At 44.6% G+C, this 16,899-nt stretch overlaps 1 protein-coding gene across 4 annotated transcripts in view; it reads left to right on the forward strand.

The window, feature by feature from the left end:
* The first annotated feature begins 16,452 nt into the window (after positions 1-16,452).
* Positions 16,453-16,899, forward strand: part of Apba1 (amyloid beta precursor protein binding family A member 1) — a 222,495-nt gene continuing 222,048 nt past the window's right edge. For 2 of the 4 annotated variants that reach the window (XM_042262000.2, XM_042262003.2), the window contains exon 1: positions 16,454-16,676. The gene's annotated coding sequence lies outside the window, so the exon portion shown is untranslated. Of the gene's footprint in view, positions 16,700-16,899 lie in introns of all 4 variants that reach the window. The other 2 variants (XM_076561382.1, XM_042261998.2) reach the window with 2 other exon arrangements.

Raw genomic sequence — 16,899 nt, forward strand, 5'->3', positions numbered from 1 at the left:
TGTTGGGACTTCCCATATTCAGTTACATAAACCCACAAGGGATTGACACCCACCATAGTGTAAGAAGACGAGCCATAGACAAAGACCAACTCAAACATTTTAGGGATTTAAACCAATCACTTGGACTCTGCTAAAGGGAAGATCGAGTGAGAGCTCTTTGGCATTTTTTTTTTCCCTCACATATAACCCTGAAATCACAGACAACCAAAATAAAAACAGGCCAATGGATTACACACAGCTAAAATACCTGTCATCAAAAGAACCAATCTAGTGAGGAGACAGACAGACTACAGAATGGAAATGTCTCACAAATCTCACCACCAAGATGATGCTATTACAAAGTAGTGCCTTCGAGAGATAGTTATCAAGTGTGTTCCAACAGTTCCGCTGTCATTATCTGGAAAGAGCTAGAATGAACAGGCTTGAGAGAACCTGGCTGCCTTTATACCAGATGAGAACACAGCAACAAGGACCATCTTTGAAGCAGAAAGGGACCCTTTGCCACGGAATCTGTTGGTGCCTCCAAAATTATGAACAATATTTTGCATTATTTATAAATCGCCCAACCTAAGGTATTTTGTATCTCAGTGGATTAAGACAGAAAATATTTGGAAACCATGCACCTGATAATGGGTTAATATTTATAAAGTATAAGGAAGTCAATTCATAGCAGGAATTTAAATATTCTAATTAAAACTGGGCAAATAACCCAAATAGATATTTCTCAAAGACATTTAAATGACCAATAGATACATGTTGAAGTGTTTAACATTGCAAAGTCTCTCTCTCATGTACATGAACATTCTTCTGCTAGAGAACTAAAATACTGCTGTCCTGGAACTGAACATCTTTGCACTACATACGGAACATCTCTGCACGACACACAAACTTCTTCCCTACGGTATTGTTAAAATGAATCCTCAGTCATTGGAGAGATCTTAACATGGCTAATAATTCAGTTTCCTCCCCAGCCCACGTGACTATTATCTACCATTCTTTACCCACCTCACTCTAATTTTTTAAATTAATAATGTTCATGTCTCAATGTCCTTGATCAGTGAATTCACCATGACAGGTGACCCGGACTGTAACCTGAGAGTGCCATATATAACCCAGGTTGGTCAAATCAGTCTAAACTATAGAACTTTTCAAAGGCACCGTGAATACAAATAGATGTTTCAGTTCATATGAAGAAGTGAGCAAGAATCTTGTTTTCCAGCCAGTGTGTAGATTTACAAGGAAATCATTCAACACAGGAAACAGCATCTCAGCTTAAGGGAACATGGTGGACGGCTAGCGTTCCCACAGAGTCACTAATGTGCACATTTGCTGCACTGTTCTTCCTGCTGCATTGTGTGTGTGAAAGAACGTCCTGGTTTTTCATTTACTTTAACATGGCGGAAACAAATGAGCCCATGTCTCATGATCTAAAGACCGCTGGTGCAGTCCACATTGTGCCCATAAAGACTCCATTCTGTGTGTTTCTACATAACTCACTGCCCATGTCTCGTGAGACCCTGGCAATTAATGTCCAGGCCCCACAATACTTTTAAAATGTTTTGTATTTCTTATTATTTGTGTGGTGTGTGTATGATCTGTGCGTGTATGTGTGTGTGGACATGCACATGCCATGTCATGCATGTAGAGGTCAAAGGACTTTCAGGATCCATTCTCTCCTTCCACTGTGGCTTCTAAGGAGCTACCCTGGGTCATCTGGCTTACACTACAAGTGTTTCTATCCCACTCAGCATCTCACTCGCCCTAAAGTACTTTTGATGAGCCACAAAACTGTTTTTATTCCTCTTTAAATTAGAAGAAAAGAGAAAATAAAAATTTAGGCCAAATGAAAAGTTTTACCATATAATATACTACATTCCTCATGATACCAACAGTTACAAAACACATCAGACAGCCTTACTGAGCCCTCAGAATCTTTCTTGCAGAAGCACACTCTTAAGTCTGTGAGACTCTCCCTATTTCCTTTCTCACAAATAAAGCCTCATAAAAGCCTCACAAACTTAAAAACCTAAACAATTTAGTTGACATCTAGAATCTGCATCTTATTTGAAAAGCTCTTCTTGTGTGTAACAATTGCTGTTTTCCCCTGGGAAGAACTTCAGGTTGGGCGCCACTTGTAAGCGAATCCACAAGAGTCTGTTAAAGGGTATCAAGGATTTATTAAGATATAAAATGGGGAGAAGTACACTCACGGATTCACGGATACAGGACAAAGTAAACAGCCATCATTGTCCTCCATTCTGCCCGGGGGTGAATGGAAGCAGCTGTTTGGTCTTCGATGAGAGAGAGAGAGAGAGAGAGAGAGAGAGAGAGAGAGAGAGAGAGAGAGAGAGAGAGAGAGAGAACATGCCCCCTCCTCAGTTTTAAGCAGTCGTGTACCCAGAAAAAACTACACCTCTATCGGGCAAGATACCCCAAAGTCATTGGTGGAGTGAATTCCCCAACATTTCCCCTTTTTGTCTAAATAAGAAAGTTCTAAACCTAATACAAACTATATACAATAAGAACAATTATCAAGTATTGTCTAGAAGAAAGAAAAGGTAATAACATAAACAAAAATGGAACTACAACCAACAAGAACAACATTGAGCCAGGTGGTGGTGGCACATGCCTTTAATCCCAGCACTCGGGAGGCAGAGGCAGGCGGAACTCTGTGAGTTTGAGGCCAGCCTGGGATACAGAGTGAGTTCCAGGAAAGGCACCAAAGCTACATAGAGAAACCCTGTCTCAAAAAAAAAAAAAAAAGAACAGCATTGAGCAAGAAACGTGTACTAAATGTCCATGCCAAAGGTAATTGGCGAATGACAGAGATTACTCCAATAGCTGTCCTATCCTGAAGAATCTAAATCTTGTACCTGATATGCTCTTAGCTAAAATACGAGGATTGTAACTGTAACTATCTAGTTTTCAACCCCATCAAAGACCTGAGAAAGAAAATATTACCTGAGTAAACAGGAAGTGCAAACAAGCAACTTCCAAAACATGCAAGGTATAACAGAAACAACTGGCTGCCTGGACAGTCACCCAGTGTTTCTCTGCAGTGTTGGGGCAACCACTATTGGCTACAGGCCTAGAATATCTGACAGACCATTTTCAGAAGCAGGAAAATTTGAAAGACTGTCCTACCCTGTCTTGGCAAGGCTCAGCAGTTGCTTTTCCTTGTGTCCTGCTCGTCCGGATTGGACAGTGTGGTTACTGTCAGCAGTTGAGGCAAGGGCAGTTCTTTGCCCAGCAGGCCATTTTTACCAAGAAGACAAACTCCATATGGAGTGTCTTCAAAGCCCAACATCCTCTCAGGAATAGACCAGTGCTGCCACAAGCAAATCGTGTCTCATGTCAACAGAATTCTAAGTTATTAAAACATTTAAATGTCATATTCTCTGGTTCTATGAAGTATTTGAAGATTACCTATTCATTTAACATATATCTCTGTACATCTAGAAAACCTAATATAACTGTAAGTATGACAAGCATGGGTGATTATTAACCTGTAACTCTTACCAACCTCAATAGCTTAAAGACTAAGGCTTCACATGATAAAAAATAAACAATCTGTAGACAGATGTACAGTATAAGACAATAACCTTAAATTTATGACAGTATACAAAAACATCTTAATCAGAGGTACAAATGTATAGTACAATATGACAATAATACCTTAATTTGTATCAATATACAAAAATATTTTAAACAGAAGTAGGAACAAATGTATAATATGACAAATATAGTTTTGTATTTGTATCAATATATAAATAATCTTAAACAGGAATAGAAAAATAATTTTACATTTGTATCAATAGACAAGAATCCATATCAATGTAAATTATCTAAAGTTGATAGTTGCTAAATTAGTTTACAAATAGGTACAATAATCTACCTTATTGCCCTATCCTATCTCCCTTTTTTCTTTTCTAAAAGAGATTTCTGTGGTGATATATTATGTACCCCAATATATTGTGTACCCTAATAAACTTATCTGGGAACCAGAGGACAGAGCCAGCCACTAGATTAGACATAGAGGCAAGATAGTGGTGACACACACCCTTAATCCTATCTATCACTCAGGAAGCAGAGATCTCTGAATCTCTGTGAGTTCAAGGCTACACTGGAAACAGAGCCAGGCAGTGGTGGCACACACCTTTAATCCCAGCACTTGAGATCTCATGCCTTTGCTACCAAGTACTTGGGAAGCACATACCCTTTAATCCCAGCACTAGGAAGGATGGAGGATGGCAGGGCACAAAAAGATATATAATGTAGCATGAATCTTAGAGTCTTATTCATAAAATCAAACCTGAGGCCAGTTATTAGGGTGATATCTGGAAGATCAGAGAGACAGAACAAGCCACAGCTAACCTCACCTGGCCAACTTCTCAGCTGATCTTGTTTCCTCAGACTGGAGGCCTCTGAGTCCTCATATCCGAATGGGTCTCAACTGAACTGTGCTGCTAGAAGCCTGAAAGCTTAACCAGCCAAATGCTTAACCAGCCAAATACTTCTAGTTTCTTAGTCCTCATGCCTTATATACCTCTCTGCTTTCTGCCTTACTCCCTGGGATTAAAGGCTCTTTTTCTGGGATTAAAGGCGTGAGTCACCATGCTTGACTGTATCCTTGAACACATGGATTTCTGCCTCTGGAACACTAGTATTAAAGGCGTGTGCTACCACTGCCTATCCTCTATGTTTACTATTGTGGCTGTTCTGTCTCTGACCCCAGATAAGTTTATTAGGGTGCACAATATTTTGGGGAACACAATACCGCCGTAATATAAGGCATGAGTAAATAGGAAGTCTCACGCTGGAGGCTGAGGAGTTGGTAAGGTGAGGTTGGCTATGGCTTGTTCTGTTTCTCTGATCCTTCAGCTTTCACCCTAATATCTGGCTCTGGCTTTTTTTTTTATTAATAAGACCTTTTACGATTCATGTTACTGGTTCCTGAGTCTAAACTTTATTGTTCCACCCCCAACCCCATTACAACTTAAAACAAACCCCTTACAGATAACAATTATTCATAACCCTGAGAAAAGAAAAACTTGTTGGGAGAGGAGGTGTCATTTTGTTAGAATTGCTTCCTAGAATTGCTTCTAGGAGGTGATGGTATCTCTGTGGGGTCCTGTAAAAAAAAATTTAAAACAATGGTTAAGTCTCATTAGGACTAGCTGTAGCATTTGTAACCAGTCTCACAGTAATGGATAAAGCTTATCTGAAGTTCTGGCTAGAGGTGTAAGATGGTAGACCATCTCAGCTAGCCACCTTGGAATAGTCTTGAGTAGTTTGTAGCCCAAAGTCTTTGAGTGGTGTTTATCAACTCAATGGTATCACTATGAACCAGGTAAAATCGTTGTTGTGGGGCCCCATCTTCCTTCTGGAGACTTCAGAGATTGCTGTTAGGAAATTTCATTGTTCACTGTGGAAAACTTAAACATTATTAATATCAAAACAGAAAGTTTAAATTTTAGGATAGCACTCTATCTAAAGAAAGGTTCCAAAGAGTCAAGAGTAAGTATGGGGAGAAAGAGAATTTTGACAATAGTCCCTAGATTTTTGGTTTTCTTCTCCACACCAGGTGGCTCTTCTGATATGAGACAGAAACTCTTAATTTTTTCTTTTAACAGCATGCTTGGATTTAGAGAAGGAGAGAGCCACACTCCAACTCCAAACCAGCTTTGATTTATAATTGAGTCGGGACTACAACTTTTCTTAGAAATAAAGAGATATGGATGTTTAGGTAGTGAGATTTTACCCTATATCTCTATAGGGTACCATTAGGTCAGATGGTTTTGCTTGGTAATTTTTTTCTGGAAGTTTTCCCTTCTTCTTTAGATGTCGAGATGTCCAAGGTCTTTTGATTTCTTGAAGATGGGTATTTCTATTTTCCCGTAAAGACAAAAACAGAACCCTGCCCTGACCCTTGTTTCGTAAATTTTCCTGACAACTTGTATAACTGTCACATTGATGGATGAACTATCACTTCTCCTTATTAAGAGATTTCTCCTGTTTGAATTGAATCTTTATTAATTTTGATAGTATCCGTTGCTTTTTTTTCTCCTGTGGAAACAAAAGTGAAACCTCTCCCCAACATAACACACATCCTGGTTTCCATTCTGAGGTCAACACATCTTTATAGTACACAGGCTGATTTAACTCAGCAGTTTTCCTATTGCCCAACCCCTCTTCCCAGATGTTGTTCCTTTCTCATGAGCATTAAGAAAATTTCCATTGAAGAACTTTGAGTTCTTCCATGGAAGATCCTCAGGGAAAAAAAAATTGATTTATTACTATATAAAGAGTCAACATTGACCCCAAAGTGTCCATAGAGAAAACTGTCTCACGACAGTTTAAAAATAACATACTGTAAGAACCACAAGGGATTACTCTTTCTTCTGTGCCCAAAAAAAGTAAAATGCTTATTTGCTACTCCTTGAGAAATATGCTAATAATACAGCGCTTCCTGTCAGGAAAGCCTCACTGCTGCACAGGTTTGAGATTTGTGCTACACAGCTCGGTGAGACTCATTTCAATTATATCTCCTCAATCGCTTCCACAGCACAAGGATGAGAATAACTCCCAGAGGGCAAGGATGGGTAGAAAGCCACTTCCCTGATCTCATGACATGCAGTTCCTTAACCCCCCAGACACTGTTCCAGGTGGTTTCTCGGTTCTGCCTTGGCTCCTGCACCTCCCCACCTATGTGATTGGCAGTGCTTGCCTTCATTCGGCATGGGGGCTGAAATGAAAATGTGCTTTGGAAATTCAATCCATACCAGAGGGGACCTAAACCTAACCTAGAAGCATCTCCACCGACAGATTTAATAAGAAGATGGGAGTTGGGGGTAGCAGGTAGAAGGGAGATAAATTCTGAGGAATAGAAATAGAAACTGTGTGTGTGTATGAGTGCATTGTGCATGTTTGTATGTGTGTATATGAGTGTGTTGTGTGTGTATGTCTTATATTTGTTCATGTGTGTGTTATGTATATGTGTGTATTAGAGTGTTGTGTGTCTAGTGCTGCAGGTGGAGTTTTCCTGTCCTGCATTCGCTCTCAAATAAACACATCGAGGCTTATATTAATTATAAATGCTTGGCCAACAGCTCAGACTTGTTACTAACTAGCTCTTACATTTTAAGTTAACCCATATTCCTTATTTACACTCTGCCACATGGTGGTACCTTTATTAGCATGGCACATTCATCTCCTGCTCCTTCTACATCTGGCTGGCAACTCTTCTCTGACTCTCCCCTTTGTCCCAGCATTCTCCTAGTCTGTCTCTCCTGCCTAACCTTGTTCTGTTCAGCTATTGACCAGTCAGCTTCTTTATTAAACCAATCACAGTGACATATATTCACACAGTGTAAAGGAATATTCCACAGCAGTTGTGTGTATGCGTTCTATATGTGTATTGTGTATATGTGTGTGTATAAATGTGTGTGTATGTGTTGTATATGTATATTGTATATGTGTGTACGTGTGTTATGTGCATGTGTGTGCAAACAGTTTATGATAACTAATGTGCTTTTTTTCAAAGTCCGTTTTCTGTTTTACAGGAAATGTGAGAGTTGCCAAGTTCTCTCTTTTCAAGAGTTCCTTCCATCTGGAAGGTGATGTTTATCTCTTTCCTGAAGTGGACACATGTATCTGCTCACAGTGTTTCCAAATGCACATCCCACCTAGAAGAAACCCTCATGCCTTCTGCTTAAACAGAAATAGTCAAACCTAAGCCACAGTGCTTTCTTTTCAAACTATTTTTAATAAAATTCCCTTTAAAGAATAAAATTAACTCTACAGCCAGTCACATCACTAGACATTTGATTTCTATAAAATAGAATTAATTTGATGTCATAAATACCTGCACTTAGCAAAACAAGCAAATTATATCTACAACTGAAACACCATTTTGGCCATATCTCCTTTAAGTAGCTTCTATCATAGCCAGTATATATTGGTAAAATTGTTGGTCAGGTTTGCCTAACTTTCTTAAGACAGAGAAGTCCTTGAAGACAGAACTCGGGCTGTTGGGCCTTCAGATCCTCCCCATGGTAGCTGCCATGTGGTAGGAGATGAATGAAGTGTGTGGACTGAAGATCTAAATGGTTGCTGTCTTTTTCACAGGACAGCCTACTGGAAACATTCAACATTGTCATGACTGGTAATTGCACTGCTATTGTTCATCCCGATGATAATGTGCAAGTGTAAGGGGGACCCCTGAGAAAAATGAATACGCAAATATCTTACTTTTCCTGTCACTGTGATAAAATGCCCAACAAAACCAACTGCAAGGAGGGTCTATTTTGGCTTACAGTTTCAGTCTGTCATGACAGAGGTCAGGGAGCAGGAGACAGCAGGTCACATTGCACCCACAGCCAGGAGGCAGAGAGTGACAAGCACCAGCACTCAGCTGGCCTTCTCCATTCCTACACCTCCAGATCCTAGCCCAGAAATGGTGCCATCACATTTAGATCAGTTTTCTCACTCCCATCAACATAATCAAGAGAATTCTTTACAGGTATGCCCAGAGGCTGAGACTAGGTAATCCTTCATAGGTGTGCTTGCAGGTTCATCTCCATGGTGATTCTGTATTCAATGATGATGACAACCAATATTAACCATCACAATGAAAAAGAGAGATAAGGTGAGGCAGAGAGAAACAGAGACAGACACACAGGGACAGACAGAGAGATCTCCCTTGGCTAGCAGAGGAGATGATGGCTTATCAAAATTGCCGATATACTGTTTACCATTAAGCTTTTTCTGAGTCTCTTGCTTTTAAGTCAGTAGAAGCCAGTGGTGCTTTCCCCGCCCCCCAGAAACCATTAGACCTCATAAAAATACACAGGAAATTATTTTTAAAACAAAATCATTTTGATCACTTTGAATGATCAAATGGGATAATTAGAAAGATAACTAATGAGTTCATCAGCCACAACATTGGATGTTCGGGACAGGAACCAGCGAGGGATATAACCGACACTGAGCTACTACTGTCTTGCAGGGCTCAAGAACTATTTTGAGAGGTGACACCATGGCACTTGGGACAACCCCCCCTCTGCCCCCCCACACACACATGCACACACACACACACAGGACTAGAGCGGTGATTCTAAATCATGCTTTGGTATCTCAGCGTTGCCCCAGAAATAGCACCAATGAGGTATTCTGTCAAAAATGATCAATGGTAGCCTATTTTCCCCTTGTTTCTCTATAAACTATTAAAAGAGGGGGAAATGGCTATTAAAATTCTCTGTGTTTTTTCATTTTTATCCTGCACATATTCTGTATGCTACTAGTGTTTATTAGTACTATTTATTTTCTTGTTTACTCTTATGCATACATATGGTATATACATGTTCATCTGGATCTGTGCAGGTGTGCAGACACTCTGGGCATACACCAAGGTAAAGACCAAAGGTCGGTATCCAGTGTCTTTGATTGTCCCTCCCTCCCCTTTCTTCCCCCAACCAGGTCTCTCAGTGAATCCTCAGGTCATCTAGTTGGCTAGGCTGGCTGGCCAATGAGCTCAAGGGATCTGCATCTCTCTCTTTTCTTGGCACTGAGATTACAGACATCACTGCTGTCGTATTGCACTTAGCTTTCACTTGAGGATGCTGTGGAAGGGAATTCAGTCCCTCATCCTTGTGCCCCAGACACTTTACCACCTGTGCCTTCTTGCCCGGCCCCTTCAGTGCCTTTCATAAGATGACAAAAAGATGCACGTCTGAAGCAAACATGTACCGACGAAAGTATGAAATCGCCAAGCACTTCATTTCATAGCTCCTTATTTTGGAGGAAATGTGCCCCCGATTGTACTGTTATATTTTATAGCGAACACAAAGCCATATTTTCTTCTAGTATAGTTGTCCCTGGTTTATAAGATGTATTAAATATATCAATATTTTATGGTACTCCAACGGGATGGGCATAATATCCAGGTACTTTATGACTGAAATAAATTTGGAAACAACCAAGAGTTTAAGCAAGTGTGAAGCAGAATGAGCAACCAATGTGATAACTTTGTGTCAACTTATGTCCCGGGGTCCTGTGAGCCCAGTGGGGGTGCAAACCAAAGTTCAGATAGTATGGTGCACTACTGAGAACAACATTATTCTGACCGGTTTTCTATGTGCGCAAATCTGTGGCAGCGGGGATGAGGGCGGGGCAAGGAGGCGTGGTTGGCACAAACTCTCCTTCCAAATCCTGTCCTGGGTTTCCGGTTTAAATAGAGGACCTCCGGGTCACTATCATGGCTCCAGTCTCCCCTGCCTGCTGCTCTGAGGCATCATTAGCCCTGTGTGAAACCTCGACAGTCTCCCGTGTTGGTTGACACCACACCTCAGCCTTTGCCTTCTGCTGGCGCTTGCTGGGGGGAGGGGACCCCACTTTCTTGGGGACTACTGTTTCAACAGTCTGATAGCCAAAGGGAAGGGTACAAGCATCTGTGTAGACTCTTCCCCTCGCTGTCTCCAGACTGGCTACATGGAGACGATTTCTTGAAGTATGTGGCAGATTTCTTGAAGTATGTGGCATTTAAAATAAATCATAGAGGCTTATTAAATTGGGAAAACACTTTAGACTTTAAGTGTCCCAGTAGTAATTTTTATGACATTAATTTTACACCAGAATTTTCAAATAATCTTTTTCCCTCCAAGTTTAAGGTCATATACACAGTGTCTTAAAATGTTTTAAATATTTCACTCCAGCCAGGGAAGCAGGTAGGCTTGCTGACGCTCTTCACCTCTGCCCCCACCCCTCCAAATTCAGTCCCCAAGTCTTATCCCCAACTCTGTAGCAGCCCGCCTGCTGCACCCTCCCTTCTCCGCTTGCCGCCATCTCCAGTGGATCCCCCAGATCTCCCTCCTGACCTCCCTACCCCCCTCATTGCTTAATCCCAGCCCCCATCTCCAGCAGGCACTCCATTCAAACACAGGGGCCACTCCAGCCAGGGAAGCAGGTAGGCTGACTGCAGACCTTCACTCCCCACTCCACTCCTCCAAAGAGAAAAAGGAAAACAACCCCTCTACTTCGGTGAATTCTTACTGTGCTAACACTTTGATATCTTTTATTCTGTGTATTGGTTAAATGCTGTGATCATCCACCTAAAGTTTTTTTGTGTGTGTGTTTTGTTTTGTTTTATTATATTTCGTGTTTCCAGAGACAGGGTCTCACTGTGTATCCCAGGCTTGCTTCCAGCTTACTCTGCAGCTCAGGTTGGACAGAACTCATGATCCTCCAGAGGTCAGCCACTGCACATGCCCAGCTGCTCAATTTTATGATCAGGGTTTGTTGTTGTTGTTGTTAAAATGTGAATGGAAAATTTTTTATGTTGTTCTAAAAATAATCTGCGAATTTGGTGGAGTTTTGTTTTGCTTTATGAGAGAGAATAGTGCTATGTAGCCTCGGCTGGCCATGAACTCAGGGTCCTCTTGACTCAGCCTCCTGGAAGCTGGGGTTATAGGTAAGCACCACCATACCCAACTCTGCATCCTTAAAGTAGGGATGATATTACACTGATCACTGTCACTCTTTCAGTTTGTATTCCAATTCACTTGTAACTACAAGACAGTTAGCTTCCACTGCCAGCTTGATAGGATTAAGGAATGTCTAGGGCATTTGTGAGGCACACTTTTGAGTGTGTCTGTGAAGGCAATTAACTGAGGAGGAAAAATCCACCCTGAAGTAGCTGGCATCATGGACCGAAGGCCCAGACTACATGAAAAGGGGGAAGGGAAAAAAGCAATCTGAGCACCAGCACTTAACTCTCTCTGCTTCCTGGCTGTGGACACAGTGCGACCAGCCACCTCACACTTGCACTCTCATGCCTTCGCTTCGGGGATGAGGCTACGTCACTTCAAACTGAGAGCCAACATAAGCTCTTCCTTCCCCAAACTGTCTCTTGACAGGTATTTCATCCCAGCAAGGTGATGCAGGCCCCAAACCTCAGCTGCTGGCTTCCCCTATGATAAGTACTGGTGTGTTGTTGGTTGGTTTTGCTCTTTGCTCTTTTGGGGGCCCACCACCCAGCTCCCAAATAAATCACACACAGAGGCTTATTCTTAATTATAAATGTCTAGCCTTAGCTTGGCTTATTTCTAGCCAGCTTTTCTTAAATTACCCCGTCTACTCTTTGCCTCTGAGCTTTTATCTTTCTCTATTTCTGTATATCTTTTTTTTTTTTTTCACTTCTTACTCTGTGGCTTGCTGTGTAGCTGGGTGGCTAGCCCCTGGAGTCTTCCTCTCCTCCTTCTCTTGCTCTTTCTTCTTTTCCTCCCAGATTTCTCCTTTTATTTCTTCTCTCTGACTGGCAGCCCTGCCTATCCTTTCTCCTGCCTCACTATTGGCCGTTCAGCTCTTTATTAGACCATCAGGTGTTTTAGACAGGCACAGTAACACAGCTTCACAGAGTTAAACAAAAGCAACATAAAAGAATGCAACACATCTTTGCATCATTAAACAAACATTCCACAACATAAACAAATGTAGCATATCTTAAACTAATATTCCACAAAACTAGTGAACAGGCAAGCTGACGTTTTGTTCCCTTCTGGCCTTTCTCCTCTTCTTGTGGTCGATAGGTCTTGTTCTTGCTACTCCCAGTCAGTCATGTGACTTACAAGACTATGAGCTGATAGGCTGAGGTTAAGTCAATGCTGTTGGCCTTGGGGATTGGTTTATGTTTGTGCATAAAAACCACCTTTTAAAATCCGTCATCTTCTGGCAACATTCTTCCCTCAGAAACATCACTCTGGAGACATCTTCCAGTATGTCAACTAGACATTGTTACAGTACAAAATTTTGGTTGGAATCATAGTGAGCACAGGGGGTGTAATTCACTGAGTCGGACCTGTTTGGGAGTTAGAGAAGAAAAGAACTGATGCTGTGTAGCTCGGGCAGGACTTCCACCCAGGGAAAAGGCTGATGAAATAAAAATTGGCATATAAGGGCAAGCCTGCAGATGTTCGGGATGCATATAGTCCATACTGTTATTTTACTCATGCATTTTAAATGCTTTGACAAAAATATCTGTGTTGTACAGTAATTGGATAGTTTGCTGGACTATCAAATACTAGCAGAACTAAAGTCAGGGGAAAATGCATTACCAAGGGTTATTGTGTGATTGTCCTATCTACAGTCTCGGCTTTTAAGACGCAAACTCAAAGACTGTGGCAGAAAGACACTAGTCACCTGAAGACATCAAAGTCAGTGGACAATAGCACCTGCTGTCAGAACAGGGGTGCACAGTTTGGGCTGTCTAGAACCACACAAAACCCCAAGAGATATGCTCACACCTGTGGGGTTCAAATGAAATTATTGAATCCCATGACCTCAAGGTGTCCACTGTCAACAAGAAACCTAAGTAAATAAAATGTTCATGAACCCCTGCCTTCCCCTTTAACTGGTAAACTGTACTCAGACGGTAAGACAGGTGGGCTCAAGGCATGCTGGTAGAGCCGGGGACTTCAGGAATGGTCCTGGAGAGGCTCACTGTCCAGGAGCCACAGGGAGACACTCCTGGGTTTCTTAAATATGAGGCTTTAAGCTAGCATGCACAGACTTCTGATCTACTCGCAGCAGAGGACAAGGCTTTAACTTGGGCTTAAGTCACTCGGTACCCTGTCTACATATTGTTCCCAGCTACAATGGCTGGCAGTTTGCCAGTATTTTATATATTCCTTTGAAGAAGGGAATAGCAGTTTTGACTTCTGTTAATGGCAGAAGATGGATACAAATATTGGGAGTCCTTATAAGAGTATTAATAATAAGGTAGAAACATACCAGTAATGCAGACCCAGGGAATCTATAGATAGCCTAACACCAAAGGAAGGGTATAATATAAATGCCATATGGGGCCATCCATTTCCTACACTGAATTACAAATGTGTTTTTGAGCTTGCTGCTAGATGAGGCACAAAGACGCCATCCAGAAGGAACAAGGATATCTATATCTTCATTGAACGGAAGATTTTTCATATATGAACATTTGACAAATAATTGTCACTATAGTGGTGTTAGCAAAGTGATCTTACACGTTTGTTTCAATCGGCACCAAGCCCCTGTGATATAAGATTGATAAAGTATTAGTAAAGCAGTAGTGTTTCTACCACTCAGGGTTCGGTGAGGATATCACACACGGGGAAAAAATGAGGTAGCCAACCAAACGGTAGCAAGCTGACCCGGCTGTATTAGTTACTTTCCTGGAAATTGCTCTGACAAAATGGCCAACCAAAGCCCCTGAGGAAGGGAAGCCTCCCTCCGTCCGGGTGGCGCAGGCGTGGCAGCCTGCCTGCTGTGGAGGCTGGTCACAACGAGTCCACCGTGAGGAGGCCGAGTGGGGAGCAGAAGGCCGACCTCCACTCGGTTTCTCCTCCACATCCAGTCTAGACTCAGTCTGTGTAAAGGTGCTGCCCACCTTTAGGGAGGCCCTTCCTGCCAGGCAAATCAAGCCAGGCATTTCCTCAGAGAGGAGCTCTACAGTGATGACCAAGATCAACCACCACAGCATCAAAAGGAGCCTCTCGCCAAGGAGCTATACTCTCGTAGTTAACCTAAAACTTAACGAGGTAAGCACGGGGAACCTACCATAAGGAAACAGACACAATTACAGAAATGTGCTCTGAAATCGCCCCCAAACGGGGTACAAACGAAAGCAAAGGCAAAAATCTAACAGAGCTGCTGCGAGCCAGAAGACACACCTAACCCACGAAGTACTCACCAAACAGGCAGGGCAAGGGATTCGTCCTCCGTTTTCCTGCCCTGGACTCTGAGTCTCTCTCCACAGAGCAGCCTCAGGCCCCTTTCAAGAACAGAAACATGATGATCCAGCTTGCTCTTGCAGGATCAATCCCAACTCTCAACACCCTCTAGTGCCCTTTTATTGCCTCAAGAAGTAAAAGCTGAGCATGCTGCCTGCTGGAGGCATCCTGCGCTTTGGTGCTGCCCAGGGGCCCTCACACCTTTCCTTCCTTCTAACTGGTCTCCTGGACAGGCCTTTTCCTCAGGCAGCCCAGTCAGCATCAGTTCCCCCCTGCACCTTCGCGGTTGGAAGGCTCACAGTTGCTCTGGGTTGTGTGATGTTTTTCCCCGGGGTGCTATGAGCTCTGGAGATACAAGGACCCCATCTGCCCCCCCCCCCCCGTGAGAGTCTCTTTACTGACAAAATGAGTTGGTGATGAATGTTATACAGGTCAAGCGACAACGGTGCATACCGCTTGTATATGTTTGTTTTATTGAAAGATATTTAGAAGACAGGAGAAGCTATCATCTTGTCAAAGCAGAGAAATTCATTATGAAGTAGAATGCAAAATTCATATGAATTTTCAAGCTACACAAGAATTCTAGAATGCTCCAGGCTACACCCGTAGTTATTTCTGGAGGTACTGTGCTCGATATGGAAACACCGTACAATGATAGGTTCATCTCTCCTGAGGTCGGATAAGCAAGGTTTTAAATCTTCCTTCCACTAGATGAGACTATGTGTACGAAGAGGGACTAGAAAATTAAAAGGGTTCAAGAGGATATGACACTTAATTTTTAAATTGGGAACTCTGTCCTGAGGAGGGGGGACGACGTAGCTACCACACCGCCTAAGACACGTGGGGTTAGCGCCAGAACCCAGCCCCCCCAAGCCCCCCGGGGAGCAAGCCCAGCTTTTCATTAAGGCACAGCACCTGCCACCTGGTCCCTGATGCCAAGGGTTCCCACCCTCCTGAGATCCCAGTCATCGATCGAGCAGATCACCCGTGCCGGGCTGGAAGACTTCTTTGAAGCTCCTAGCAACCCGCCTGTAGAAGCCAAGTGGACCATTTTCCAACTCCGCCTTCCAGACGCTCGCAGGGTGGAGCGGGACCGGGCAGCGCCCCCGGTGGGCGGCCGGGCAGTCAGCCTGTTCGGCTCGAGCCCGCGCGGGCGCCCCCTAGCGGCCACGTGCGGAGTGCGGCGCCGCCTTCCAAGCCTTTTCCGCGGGCGCCGCGGGGTTTCAGACCCTGGAAGCGGGAGAGCCCTGGGTCACTAACGGGAGGACACGCGCAGCCGTCCACGCGGCTGCTCGGCTCCGTGTCCTAAACGTGGCCGGACCCCACACGCAGAGATCGGGCTCGGGATGCGCGTTAGGGACCCGGGGCGGGGGACGATGGAGGTCCCCGTGGGTCCCCGCGGGAGGCAGCCACGTAGTCCACTCCAGGATCCCGGCCACGAGAGGGAGGGACTCGCAGGCGCGGCCACGGCGAGGGACGCGGACACTTTGCACGCCCGCGCGCGGCGGGAGCAAAACTCCTGCGCCGCCGCCGCCGCCGCGTCGGGCCCGCGCCGCGCGCGCACGCGGGTGGGCGTGGGAGGCAGGGGCGCTGCTGCACGCGGCGCGCGCGCGCTCCCCCCACCCCACCCCCCCGCCGCCGCCGCCGTCAGTCGCAGCCGCCCGGCCCCGGCGCGCGTCACGAGGGCGAGCGGGCGGCGAGCAGGGGGTGGGGCCGCGGCCGGAGGGGCCCGAGCGGCTGCCGAGCTAGAGCCGGAGCGGGGCGCGGGCGGCTGCGGTCCCGGTGGCGGCGGGGGAAGATGGTGGCGCTGGAGGCGGGAGCGGCTGGAGAGCAGCTTTATTCCCAGGCTTGGCACGGTCGCTGTCACTAGCGCCGCCTGCTCCCGCGGGCCCGCGGACCCAGCTGTCAGGCAAGGTACCACCGCCAGGGCGGGCTGGGTGAGTGCGGGGCGTCCCGACGCCCCGGACTGAGCCCGGTTGCTCTCGGAAGGGCGATCGTGGGAGCGAGGGGTGCTGCGTGGAACAATAGTGCGGATGAACGGGGACAGCAGGCGACATCCAGGGGGCAAAGCCTGGAGCCAGCGAGGCGGGGGAAGGGTGTGTATCAGAGAGATGCCAGGCGTCCGGTGCGCGCTGAG

This window comes from Peromyscus maniculatus, chromosome 1 (genome assembly GCF_049852395.1).
Source record: "Peromyscus maniculatus bairdii isolate BWxNUB_F1_BW_parent chromosome 1, HU_Pman_BW_mat_3.1, whole genome shotgun sequence".
In the NCBI taxonomy this organism is placed as follows: Eukaryota; Metazoa; Chordata; class Mammalia; order Rodentia; family Cricetidae; genus Peromyscus; species Peromyscus maniculatus.